The sequence below is a fragment of the Triturus cristatus genome, chromosome 5_1 (genome assembly GCF_964204655.1).
Source record: "Triturus cristatus chromosome 5_1, aTriCri1.1, whole genome shotgun sequence".
Lineage (NCBI taxonomy): Eukaryota > Metazoa > Chordata > Amphibia > Caudata > Salamandridae > Triturus > Triturus cristatus.
This window is the reverse complement of record NC_140587.1, coordinates 882882966-882897812: the sequence shown is the minus strand read 5'-3', so window position 1 is coordinate 882897812 and position 14847 is coordinate 882882966.

The window sequence follows — 14847 nt, the reverse complement described above, 5'->3', positions numbered from 1 at the left end:
TCATGGAAAATGCCCTGTAAATGTGTATTAAACTTTGTGACTGCCTAATGAGGAAGGTAGCAGCGTGGTATTAACTTGTATTTATCATCCTGACTTAAAAACTGTTCTATTACAGCATTTAAAAAACAGGATAAGACGAAGGTAGATCAATAACTAGACAGGCAGAATCCACATGATCTTATCAATATTGGTGACCCACTCACACCTTTTATGCTGCACCAATTTGTACAAAATTAGTTCAAATACATACATGTTTAATGAAAGAGAAGGAGAGTGAAGAGGTGCATTTTCATTTATTGTAGCTTACTTTAGCTGTCCTGCTGCTTTGACACAAATGCGTCAAGGATATTAGGTATTACGTGTAGTTTCCAAGAATCGAATGTACAACCTTCCATATTTTACCTGCTGTTTTCCTGTGCTTATACCCAGCGCAGCAATGTAAATGTGTTCTTGCTTTGTTGTCATGTGGTCTTTGGTGTTTGTGTGAGAAACTCATCCTTTTTGCCCTGATCACCCCATTTGTTGCTTGATACTGGTGGAAACTGACTCTGACTGCTCCCTGGGCTCTACTTACTGGGCCCAGAGCCAGTGCTCTGATTATAAGGATAGGCAAATTAGGTGTAATTATATTTGTTACTGACAGTCTAGCTGTAAGTCCCTAGTATATAATAGGGCATGTATGTTTAGAGGCCCAGTACACTTAATGTATTTAAGTGTGCACTACTGTGGTGCCTGCTTTTATTTTAAAGACAACACTACCTTTCAGGCTGCCTTTACCTGAAACCTATATACAAAATTTACTTTGGATTTAAAGGTACTTCCAAAGTCTCAAACTACCTTATGTTTAAATTTAAATCACCCCTAAGGTCTCCCCTAGGTTCTCAGGGGTAGGGTGCCTTGGAAACTATAAGAAGGGACATTATAAAATATTTTTTATAAGCATTGGTTAGGGAAAACTGCCAATTCAATTTTCCCAATTGTAGTAAATGGCTGCATAGGCTAACATGTAGATATTTTAAGTAGAAATAGTGATAGGAGCTATGTAAAAAATATACTTCAAGGTAATTAATAGTTGAAATAAATCCAACAACTTGCCACTGTTAGGTTTATATTATCTATGACAGAAAATAAGTTAATAAACTTTCTAATTTGTGAGCCTAAAATCCAGCCTTTCAGCTGCTCTCTCCTGATTGTTCACCCTCTGCCCAGGCTGGCCAGACTGCTCTAATAAGGTTTCGAAAAGTCCTGCTACAGAGACAATGGGTTTCCTTAGGGCGGAGATGTGCAAGCTGCAGAACAGATGTAGCAGGAAGGGAGTCAAGGGTAGCCAAAGTGGTCTTCAAAGGGAGAATGACACTTTAAGACAGCACAGTCTGACCCCCCCATCTTGCCACTCCCGCCACACAGGTGCCCCTGTAATTAAGTTAGGGAGAGGGTTTGAACTGGAGTGCTTAGGAAAATTAACCACATCAGTAGGTTGTGTTAGACTTTCACCATTTTGTATTTTTTTTAGAATAGTGCTTTCTGGGACAAGAATGTGCCACACTTTGGAGGTTGTACACCTGGGTGGAACCATGCATTCCATTGGTCAGCCCCCCTGCTTGACGACCAGGAAAAAGGATACATATGGAAAGCTGCATAGCTCCTCAGATCTACTGCCTGAAACTATAAGGAGAGATGCAAACCAAGGACTTTGCATCGAAATCAGCCTGCTGGAGTGGGTCCCTCAACATCGATAGAAAATCCTCCAGAAATTTGGACGAAGTAACATTTGCGACCAACGCCTCCCTCTTAGTGTATCCGACTAAGGCCCCATGGCCGTCTGTCTCAAATTTTGACTTTGTCCTGGTCAAGCACGACCTAAAGTCTCAAAGTGGCGGTATATGTTTTTAATTACTCGAAAGTGTTTATTCTTAAAAAATTCATATCCCTGGTTCCCTACATTGGATTTTTTTGTTGTTTTGGTATCTATTTGTTCATAAAAATATAATCACTGTTTATACATTGGAGTTGGATTTTTATTGTGTGTTGTGTCTTATTTATTTAATATATTGTTATTTTTAAGTGCTTTACACACCTGTCTCCTAACTTACTCCTACCTGCTAATTGCCAGCTACCATGGTTTGAGCAAGGGAATAATTTATTGAGACCTTGACTGGCCCTATTGTGCTTGTGGCCTTTTTACTATTGGTAAGTCACTACTTATAACTACTAATAGTCCACCTTTCAACATTGGTGGCAGCATGGGTTGTCTTTTGTTTAAATTATACCATACCGTAAAATAATTTCTAAATTTGTTCTATTTCTGATTTATAAAGCTTTGTGACCCAAAGCTAGTGATACCATGAAGCTATATCTGGCTAACCTGACTAAAGTCACAGTGGTTGAGACTAGGGTTCAGTGTAGGGCTAAGGGTCTAACTGCTACTAAGGCAGAGTTAGTTAGGACCCTTAAGTCCTGAGCAAGAGCAGATCTAGAGGATGAAGGGGATGGTGATGTTGTCCCCTCCAAGATCATCCCTGAGGAGGAGGATGATGATAATTCTTCCATTGCGTCCAGCCCTGGGTTTGTCATTCCAACTGCTGGGAGGAAGGGAGGTTCTCCATCACAGAACACAGGGATGTCCCTAGGAGAGAGGTAAGTGACCCTAGCAGAGAAGAAATAGGAGGGGAAGGAGGCAAGAACAAATGAGGCACCAAAATTGAATACGAGATTGACATTTCAAGGGGTATTGAGTTTGATCCCAAGCTACCCAAGGGTATAGTCCCCAGGTATGTAGAGGGAAATGACATTCACAAATGGCTGGCTGCATTTGAGAGGAAAATTGAGATGAGAGGGGTTTGCTCCAAGCATTGGGGTTCACTTCTGTGAAAATTGATCCCAGTAGCTGGAAGGGGTAGGCTCCGGACCCGAAGTGGGAGGAGGGGAAATCCTACCCACACATGAAGAGATGTCTCATCAAGAAATTTGGGGGCATATTATCAAGACAGGCGATAAAATTATCGCCACTTTAGCGGCAGAAAACTGCCACTAAAACGGCGATAATGGGCTTGATAATATGCTCTATGGAATTCCAATTGAAGCCCATGTTAGAATTCCTTCACATCTAAAATGGGCTTCAATTGGAATTCCATTGAGCATATTATCAAGCCCATTATCGCCGTTTTAGCGGCAGTTTTCTGCCGCTAAAGCTGCGATAATTTTATCGCCTGTCTTGATAATATGCCCCATAGTTGTACACCAGAGCAATACAGGGTGAAGTTCAGGAATACCCAGAAAATGAGCACACAGTCCTGGTTGGACTTTGTTGTTATCTCAGTGAAGGCACTAGAGGGCTAGATTGAAGGTATCACAGTGAGTACTTATGAGGGGCTGTATGATTTAATTCTTAAAGAGCGGATCCTAACTTATTGTGTACAGGATATGTTACGCCAGTACCTAGTGGACTCTAGGCTGTCAGATCCTAAAGAGCTGAGAGAAAAAGCTGATGAGTGGGTAAGAACCAGAGTTTCCAATCAGCACCAGGGGAGACATCAAAAGAAAGGAGGACTTGTCCCCCCCAGGGAAAAGCCCAGGGGAAAGAAGGTCAAAAACATAGAGACCTCACAAGACCCACAAAAACCTGAGCAAGGAGGAGGGGCCTGGGCCACTTCAACTTCAATGGGAGGGTTTTCAGTGAAAACCTAGTAGGTTCTTTGATCTCTCAAAGGTGGGGAAGTGCTTCGACTCTAGCCAGCCAGGAAACAAGAGAGGAGATACATCCTGCACAAAGAAGCCCCATACTGGTTGGCAGCCCCAGGGGATTGTTAGTGTTGGTGTGGGGGTGGGGATTGTCCCAGAGATGGGAAAGGGTTTTACAGAGGCAACCTTAGTGTCCTTGGGTGGGGTGGATTTTGCAGCCCTGGCAGCCTTGCCTCCCATCATGGAGAGGTACAGGCAGAGGCCTAAAATCAATAGGACTGCAGTTGAGGCTCTGAGAGATACAGATGGCCAGTGTGACCAAGGACACAGAGAAGCTGGTTTCTCAAGTGGAGATCATACCTGGTGTCTATCACCAGGCAACCTATGCAGAAAGCATAGTCAAGCTCCATCCCATGGCAATTATGAGTTTGGAATGGGGAGGTGTCAAAGGCCCTAAGACGGTAGTTGTGTTTCCTGCACTCCCAATGGATTGTCTTCTGGGAAATTATCTTAAATCGTCTGACTCATCAAAGGTGGAAAGAAGGGTCCATGCAAGGATGTTGAGCCTCCCTGAGGGGATATGTGCTGTGACCAGGTCACAAACTATCCAGAAAGGAAATGCAGGACACTTGAACCTTAGAATAATGGGCCAAGCATCCCAGGACAAGGGCAATGGGTCTGGTGAGCAAGCCCTAGGAACTACAGAGGTGCAATAGGAAGCTGACCCTGAGGGAAAGGATCTGACCTCTGAGGGAGGGATTCCACCCCTGGCAGATCCGTCAGATTTTGCAGAATTGTCAGGAGACAGTGGACCCTTAAGAGAGGCATTTTGTCAGTGACAGAGACAGTGTCCCACCATTGAGAGCTTGAGGCAGACTACCTCAAAGCAAGAGGAGGAGGATGACAGTGTATTCCACAGAGTCAACTGGGAGGATGGTGTTCTCCTCACTGAGGCCTGGAAACCTCAAGGAAGGGGCACCAGGAGGTTGCTGGTTTCCCCAGAAGTATAGAGAATTCCTCCTGATTTTATGTCATGATATCCCCTTGGCAGGTCATGTGGGTCAGAACAAGACTTGAAACCATTTGGTAAACCATTTTTACTGGCCCCATATGGCTGAAAAGGTAAAGGAGTTCTGTATCTCCTATGTAACTTGTCAGGCTCCCTAGATACCACTTCCAGTGGTTGGGATTTGAGAGGGATGGGGTGGGCTTTGTTGGTCCTCTAGAACCTCCAACTCAAGGAACACATATATCTTGGTAGTTTTGGACCATGTCACAAGATACCATGAAGCAAAATACCTCTGGACAGTAACTGCTCCTTTAGTGGCCAGGGTACTGCTTGGTGTGTTCACCAGAGTGGGGTTCGCAAAGTAAGTGGTTTCAGAAAGAGTCACAAATTTTATGCCCAGCTATCTGAAGGTGATTTGGGATGAATGTGGTGTTACCTTCAAGTTCACAACCCCATATCATCCCCAGACTAATGGTCTGGTGGAGAGGTTTAATAAGACCCTGAAGGGCATGAAGAATGGTTTGTCTGACAAACTCAGGAAGAGATGGGATGTTTCCTCCCATGCCTACTGTTTCCCTACAGGAAGGTCCCACAAAAGGAGATTGGTTTTAGCTCCTTTGAGTTGTTGTTTGAGCACCCTGTCATTGGGCCGATGGGCCAGATTCACAGCACTAACTTTAGACAAAATCCTAAACTTACTACCATTTTGGTATTCGCAGAAGGCACTTGCTCATTTTGGTATTCACAGAAGGCACTTACTCATTTTGATATTCACAGAAGGCACTTACTCATTGATGAGTAAGTGCCTTCTGTGAATACCAAAATGAGTAAGTGCCTTCTGTGAATACCAAAATGAGTAAGTGGCTTCTGCGAATACCAAAATGGTAGTAAGCTTAGGATTTTGTCTTAAGTTATTTCTGTGAATCGGGCCCATTGTGTCTGGTAAGAGAATCGTGGGATAAACTTCTCAAGGAGGTCAAGGACAATGTGTTGGATTATGTACTAGTTCTGCACTCATGCCTGGCAGAGTAGATGTACAAGGCGAGCAGGAAATTGTAGGCTAGCCAGGAGCTCATGAAGCGGACAAGAAGCTGTGATGCCTTATTATACTCCAGGACAATTGGTGTGGGTGTTGGAGCCTGTAGCCCCTGGGGCCCTCCAGGACAAGTGGATTGGGCACTATCCAATCCTAGAGAAGAAGGGGGAATTACCTACCTGGTTGACCTGAATACCCCCAGGAAACCCCACCATGACAGGGCAGATATGACCATGCTGATGGTCACAGATGAGGGAGAAGAGGAGACTGATCCATTGCCAGACCTATACTCTAATAATGTGCAAGTTGGGTCATTAGAGGGAGTTGTACTCTCTTCCAAGTTAACAGACCAGCAGCACACAAACTGCAAGCAGGTGCTGAGACAGTCTGCTGATCTGTTCTCTTTGATCCCAGGTATCACCACTTGATGTACCCACAACAGTGACACTGGTGACAGCCTACCTGTCAAAAATATACTGCACAGCTTGTCTGACCATGTCGGAGACAGCAGCAGGGCTGAGGGAGCTAAGATGATGGAATTGGGGGTAATTGAGCCCTCTGACAGTCCATGGACCAGCCCAGTTGTGCTGGTACCCAAACCTAATGCCCAATGGGAAAGAAGGAATTAAGGTTCTGTGTGGACTACAGAGGATTGAATACAGTTGCTAAGGCTGATGCTCACCCTATACCTAGAGCCGATGAGCTCATTGATAAGTTAGGGGCTGCTGAGTACCTAAGTACCTAAGTTCATTTGATTTGACCTCCGGCTACTGGCTGATTACCCTCACTGAAGGAGCCAAGAGGTCAGCATTCTCCAAACCAGAGGGACATTACCAACTCAAAGTAATGTCCTATGGGCCGGAGAATGCCTCAATACCTTTCAAAGGTCGGTGAACATGGTCCTGTCTGGGTTGGAGCAGTTCAGTGCAGCTTCTCTGGATGATATAGCTGTGTACAGTTCCACCTGGAAGGATCACTTGTCCCACCTGAAGGAAGTGATTCAGGCCCTGCAGCAGGCGAGCCTGACTATTAAGGCCAGTGAGTGCCAAATAGGGTAGAGATCATTAGTGTACCTGAGCCCCTTTGTAGGTGGAGGTCATGTACAACCTCTCCAACCCAAGATACAAATTATTATGGATCAGGTAGCTCCAGCAACCCATACACAGGTTAGGGCATTCTTTGGCTTGACTGGTTATTATAGACGGTTTGTTCAGGACTATGGGACCATTGTGACTTGCCTGACAGAACTCACCTTTAGGAAAATGCCCAAGGACGACATTTGGGTCGCTAAGTGTTCGAATGCCTTTTAGACTCTAAAAGAGGCTTTATGTCCAGCACCAGTGCTACTTGCCCCTGACTACACAAATTATTTTGTGGCTCAGAAAGCTGCTTCAGAACAAGGGATTGGGGCAGGGTTGGCAAAAGTAAATAAAGCTGTCCTTGATCAGCCAGTTGCCATCATTTGTAGACGAGTTCTCCACAGAGAACAGAGATTAAATGGCATTGAGAGGGAAGCCTTTGCTGTGGTTTGGTCCCTGAAGAAGCTGAGGCCATACCCGTTTGGCACACACATCTGTGTTCAGATTGACCACACACCTCTCAAATGGTTCATGCAGATGAGGGGGGAGAAATCCTAAACTGCTGAGGTGGCCCATTTCACTACAAGGGATAGACTTCACAGTGGAACACAGACCTGGGACTGCCAATGCCAATGAAGATGGACGTTCCAAGTTTTTCTGCTTAGCTGATGAGGACTACCAGGATGTAGGCTAGTTAACCATCACCCTTCATCTGGGGGAGAATGTGTGGGAAAGTCATCCTTTTTGCCCTGATCATCCCCATGTTTTGCTTGGTATTGGTGGTAGCTGACTCTGACTGCACACTGGGCTCTGCTTACCAGGCCCAGGGCTAGTGCTCTGATTATAAGGATATGCAAATTAGGTGTGATTATAATTTGTACCGACCATCTACCTGTTTCCTAAGTTACGACTGCCTGCTCATGCCATCTACCAAGTGTGGAGCAAGGGAATAATTTATTGACACCTTGACTGGCCTTTTTATTGTGTTTGGTATCTTATTACTAGTGGTAAGGCACTGCTTATCACTACTAATAATCCACTTTCCTGCCATTAATTTCACTTCCTATTTCTGATTTTTCATTGTCTTTATACTCCAGACTGGTGTGAAGGGCCTGTAGATTAAAATATACACAAATAAAGAATAAAACAAATTATATGTGGAATTATCAGTGAGATGAAAAACGTTCATGTGCTCAATCAACTGTGATACAAATATGCGAATCAAAGAAATTTGTAATCATAATGTATATACACACAGTCAATATATTGCAAATTAATTTACCTTGAAAGGGTCTGTGTTATTTGTGGATGGCCTTTAGTATTGGTGTTATAGTATATTGTTAAAATCAGGTACCCAGTGAACCCAGGGTCTCCCTTCTGCTCCACATTTTTCCAAATACAAGGCATGGCCTGTACTTTTTGTGTTTTAGTGTTTACATCTGAATTTCAAATTCTCCTCCAGTAATATTGCTATATTTTTCGTTAAATCACTTTAATTCTGCAATTTCATATTGCGTGAAAAAACCATAATCATGCAGGCAGACATTTTTACTTCCAACATGACACCAGGAAAGTACCAAGGTAAGGTAGAGATGATTGCACAGAGTTGACAGGCTAATTGATGTCTGGGGAGATCAGTGCAACATATGATGTCTACCTCCACATGAATATTATTGAAAGTGGTGGAAAGGAAACCAAGTTGACATCTTCTACCATGCATGAGAGTCAACCCATTCTAGGGGTACACCAGACAACCCAAATGACAAACTGGAGAAAGGCGATAGCTGATGCTTCTGTGAAAGCCTAGCATGTGAGCCCTCTGGATTCCAGGATCCTCCTGATCTATAATGTATTCATTCTCTGGGATTCCTGGCTCCGCCTGTACAGGGAGTGTCTTCTCCTTTATGCTCTACCATCTGATAATTATTTGTAGTCTTTACTGGAAGGAAGCAGTGCCTCCAGATTCACTCACACTTCCTCAGCTTGTCGCTGCATTGATTCTGTCTCAATGCAGGTGCATGCAACCATGAAGTGCTGCACAGCAGACACCTTTCTTTGTACGTTTTCTGGGAGAGGTTGGTAGGTCTCGTCAGCAGGTAAACCCTCAATGGGTTCCAGGTATGGAGCTCAGTGAAATTGCTTCCACCCCCTATGCCATGTCAGATGGCCAAGTCTAACAGCCACTGTTAGACTTGGCTTTTTCATTGGGTTTACCTCCCGACCTTTTGCTTTTTGACCTCTGTTTTGACCTTGTTTTTGTTGGTATTATGACTCTGGGCACTTTAACACTGCTATTTAGTGCTAAAGTGCATATACTCTCAATTTAAATCATGTTTATGGATTGGTGTTTCCATGTTTGGCTTATTTGATTTACAACTAAGTCCCCTCGTACAGTGCACTGTATGTGCCGTGGGCCTGTAAATCAAATGCTGCTAGTGGGCCTGCAGCACTGATTGTGCCACCCACACAAGCAGCCTTTGCAAGGTTTCTCAGACCTGCCACTGCAGTGTCTACTCACAGTTTTTACTGCCATGTCGACCTTGCAAGTGCCCACTTTCCAGGCCCCAACCTTCCATTTTCTTACATGTAAGGCACCTCTCAGTTTGGCCCAAGGTAACCCCATGGACAGTGTGAAGTGTATGTAAAAAGTAGTAAATGTACTGGTGTGTGTGACACATCCTGATAGTGAAATACTGTGTATTTAGTTTTTTACTATTGAAAGGCTGTCTTTCCCATAGGCTTAACATGGGAGTTGCCTTTTAACATTTTCAAGCATAACTCTCCACTGAGATACGATAGAGGAATCAAGTTTAGGATGCCTCAAGTCAGAATTTAAAAATACATCTTTTAGTGAAGATGGTTTCAAAGTTGTGTGTTTGAAAATGCTAGTTTTAGAAAGTGGGCATATTCTTGCTTAACCATCCTGTGTGGCTCTGCCTTTTGTGTATTCACTGTCTGGGTTTAGAGTGACAGGAGCAGGAGATGTGCATTCACACTAGACAGACACAAGGGAGGGTCTGAGGTGTGTCCTGCTTTCCTGGGTGACTCAACCCTGGCTGAAAAGACCTGGCTGCATTTAGGGTAGTGGGAGGAGTTGTTGCTTTTACCTGAATGGACTGTGTCTATCTTCCACAATGCTGTCTCCACCCCCTGGATTGAGCCAGGGCTGAGCCAGGAAGAACTAGATTATGTATGCCAGTCAAACTTTGTTTGTGCCAACTTAAAGGGAAATGTGGTATAAATATTGGAGTACTGAGCCCAGAACTTTAGATTACTGCTGGACTTCAGAACCTGGCAGGAGGAAAAGCAGGACGAGCTGTGAGGAGAGACTGCCACTTTGCTGTGTGCTTTGCTGGATTGTCCTGCAGTTGCTGCTTCTGTCTTGGGCAGGGAAAGGACTGGACTGTTCTTTCTGCATTATAAGTATCTCAAAGGGCTTGATATAGAGCCTTGCCTACTTTTGAAAATCTCATGGAAATCTAAGACTTCAACTTCTTCTGAGTACCAGCTTCTAGGACTGGATGTTTCAGCTGCCTCAGAGGAAAAAGGTAGCCCGGCGCCGTCATTGGCACCTCTGCCGGCTCTGTGACCTGAAGGCACCGCAGAGAGCACGCTGCACTTTGCACTGCAACTCTGGTCTTACCGACGATGACGTACACCACCGCGCCGCTGCTTGCACTGTTGCCTGTGGCCGGCACCGCCTCACTTCACACTGCCGCCTTGGTATCCCCAATGATGCCACAACACCATCACCGTCTTGACCTGTGGACATTGCTCGTGGAGAACATGGAGCACTATCCCACTTCGCACTGCAGCCCTGTTCTCACCGATGATGCCACTCCAAGCTGACATTGATGCAGCGGCCTGTACTGTGGTTTAGGGACACTGCTTATAGGTTACTCAACACACCGCCATGTCCCACTCATCAGCCTTGGCCCAGCAACACCAGTGACATCGACTCCAGATTGTCAACAGACACCGCTGCCTTCACCGAGATCTGTGGCTCTGCACACTGCATTTCCCCATCTCGCACAGCAGCCCTGGGTCTACCGATGACAGCGCTTCAGCAATGATGACACCGCTTCCAGCACCGTGACGTGTCAGCACTGCAACGAGCACTGCCCGGCTTCGCACAGCAAACTGAGGAAACGGCATGTCGCCCTGCTGTACTTCACACCACAGCCCCGATGCCTACCGGCGCTCCTAACTTCAAGCTCACGGAGTTTGACCTGCAACACGTGTAACTGCAAGGGCCCGATGACTCGTGCACCGACATCCGGAATGACACCTGCTGATGTCGCTCTTCCAGAGCTCACCACAAAGTCCAATGCCCTACATCTTCAAAGGTATTGTTTTACGGGTCTCCCGTGACACTGTGACCGACTGGAACTGTTGGATTTGTTTGCTCATGAACCGTGATAGACCGGATGTAGCTATTAACTTCAAACACTGTATATGAAGTCTATATTTGCTTTATTCATATTTTGATCACTGTATGTTGGACTTTTTTATTATTTTGCTCTTGTTTTACACAAATAAATATTGGATATTTTTTTTAAACTGGTGTGGTGTCCTTTTGTATTGTTTTCACTGTATCATTGCTGGTTATGTGCAAATGCTTTACACACTGCCTCTGGGATAATCCTGACTGCTCGTGCAATGCTACCAAGCAAGTGAGTAGGGGTTATTTTAGACATGTAATGCCCTTATCCTAACTATTTTTATTTATTTATTTACAACATTTTATTTAGCGTGATGAAGACCTGTGAGGGTTTTAGAGCGCTTTACAATAGTGAAAGAAAGAAGACGCATATAAATCGAGGAACAAGGTAATCGAACAGGTACAAGATGGGAAAAACTTCTAGCCAACAGAACTAGGGTTAAACATAAACAGTCAAATACGATTCAAGGGCGAGGGAAAAGTGTCAGAGTGGGCCTAGAGATTCGCGGATCAAGGTTAAGTGAAGCAATTTACAAATAGGTGGAGGAAGCAAGATGACCAAACAACATGGTAGATACAAAAAAAAATACAAGAAGAAGTAACTCACTGAATCCACATACCAAAATACTATCATAAAAGTCATGTAATAAACAAGGGTGAGGAGGATGTGCCTTAGATTGCTTGTAGGGCAGTCGGGTTCTAGGACAAGAATTGCTCATCAATAGTGCTTTAACTTTCTTTCTGAAGGATTCCATTGAAGGGTTCATCATGATTTCTGGAGGAAGGGAGTTCCAAAATCTCAGGACAATTCCCAAGAAAGCTTGATTTTACTTTTTCTTTTTATGGAATGTCTCCTGTTTCAATAGTAAAGTGCTGGCACTTCTGGAGGGCCTAGAACCACCAGATACCACAAGTTTTTGTGCAAAGTAAAATAGAAAGTTGAAGTGTAAGGTTTTGTGGCATGCAGGCAATTTTAACTTGTTTCCTTGCTTCACAAGGTGGCCAGTTTAGGGTTTTAAACTCCGGCATGATAAGTTAGGGGCATATCAGCAAGCAGGCGATAAAAGATTATCGCCGCTTTTGCGTCCGTTTTCGAACGAAAAGCGGCAATTATTTTATCGCCTTATCTGCAAGGTCACGCTTTCGCTTGACACCTTGCCTTATCACCATTTCCCTTAATGTCAATCTTTGCATCTCTAATGAGTTGCAAAGTGGGCGTTTCTCCCCAGGATAACGGGAGAAATGTCGCTAAGCAACATTTCTCTTATTATCAAGCCTCACGCAAAGCAGCATAGTGAAAAGAAAAGTAGCGATAACCTCTGTTATCGCTACTTTCCTTACACCTGCTTTGAAACTGACTTAGCAATGATATCCTATGGAAGGTGGATATCATGGCTAAGTATGTGAGGCCCTATAGGCAAGCTATCGCCAAAAGTTGTGAGATCATCACTGGATTTTCAGCAATAATCGCATATTTGACAGCTTGCTCTCTGAATTTTATGGCTTTGGAGATAAGCATTGCTAATAGCACGCTATCTCCGCGATTAAATTCAGAGTTGGCCGGCGATAATTATCCTCACGCTAAGAGCGCTGAGTAATAATTATCGCTGGCCCTTGCTGATATGCCCCTAAGTTTCTTTTGTAATCTATGATGATTCTTGCAGTGGAGTTAAGAGAGAACCTTAGTGGAGCCATATTCGACTTCAGGAGGCCACAGTGGGTTGCGCTACCATAGTACAACTTGGAGATCACTAGCAGTTGAACAGCAGTTTTTGTGGGGGAGAAAAGGTTTAATTTTCCTTAGGATGTTCATTTGGAAGTTCTCACATTTGGTGAGAGCACTAATGTGCTTCTGCATGTTCAAACTCTTGTCTAGCATTATGCCGCGTGAACTCGTAGAGTTAATCATGTGCGGTATGCAGTTAAGAGTTGTTAGCTGATTGATACATTCTTTGATGGTTGGTGACTGTTTGGGTAGAGCGTTTAAGAAAAGTTCCCTTTTAAGAGCATTTAATGTAAGGTGATTGAGAGTCAGCCAATTTTGAGCTTTCAGTAGAGTGGTATGAGAGACTTGATATCTTCTGGGGAGGAAACTTTCAGGTACAGTGGGGTTAGATTGTTTCAACATTTCTGATAAAGGCTCTATGATCAAGTTGAGGAAAGTTGGTGAGAGTGTGGAACCCCAGGGTGACCCCTAGGGTGACCAGTGAGAGATTAGATAGGGACTGGTTAACCATGATGAGGAACTTCGATTTTCGATCACGATCGAATCAACCCGCCATTTTGTGGTCCGCCGCCATTTTGTGTTGCCATCACTCAGGCAGCACGGCGAACAAAGTCTATTCTGCTTTTTTCTGTAGCCTGGTGTCGAAATACGCCCTCGGCCTCTATTTGCAAAGCTGGTGTTAGAACTAGCCGAGTACACTAATCCCTGTCTGGCTTTTCTAATCCGCGTCTCAACTATCTGTTGGCTCACACTATTCTTTCCTGACCTTATCTTATCGACTGGCCTTCACTGTCTCCTGCTAGTATTCTCTCTTTTCACGACTGTCCTCCAACACACACAAACGTATCTCGCCACCTGCAAGTTAGTTATGAATCTGTAATGTATTAGCCTGAGGGTGGGGTGACAAACACAGTTGGAGGAGAGGTCTCTTCGAGTCATCCGATATTTCTGTTTTCAAACCTTTTCTATTGGTTCCGCCTTGTTTTCCAACTTTCCTTATTGGCTCTTTCTTATATGCTCTGGGAGTGTATTTCGTTAATAATTGTATTATTGTATAGTATTTAATAAGGGTGGGCGTAGTGGGCGTAGTGGGGCTACGTGAAGCAGCACGTAGTGTGCCCAAATCTACGCACACTACGCTCTTCGCGTAGCCCCACTACGTGCCACCCACCTCCCGCCCGCCCTTCTTTTAAATAATATAAGCATTGAAAAATAAATTAAAATAAGTCGACTTACCCGTAAGCGCGGCGTCTCCGGGGCTCCCTCTTTCTGTTTCTAATTTCTTCTGGCAAATGCGCATGCGCGGACGCCCGCGCATGCGCATTTCTCGCGAGAAATGCGCATGCGCGGGTGTCCGCGCATGCGCATTTGCCAGAAGAAATTAGAAACAGAAAGAAGGAGCCCCGGAGACGCCGCGCTTACGGGTAAGTCGACTTATTTTAATTTATTTTTCAATGCTTATATTATTTAAAAGAAGGGCGGGCGGGAGGTGGGTGGCGGGTGGCAAGCAGCTACGCTTCGCCCTCGGCGTGTGCGTAGCGCTGCCCTGCTTCGCCTACTTCGGAAAGTGCGAAGCAGGCAGCGCTACGTACACTACGTGGGCGAAGCGTAGTGCTACGCCCGAGGTTAGTATTTAACCTGATGCGCCAGAGAGTGAAGTGGCAGTCTCCTGAGAACCTACTTTGTGTACTTCTAGGATAACTGTACTAGCTGCAGCTAAATAAATCCAATCTTCTAACGCCGACAGAGTGTCCCGTGTCTCTGTGTAGCGAAGCAGGTGAACTCCGGAGACCTTGGGCATACCCTGCGCCGCCAGGCCCAAAAGGTTCTGGTTCTTCAATGAACCTTTGTGATCTATTGTGAAGAAAACAGGTG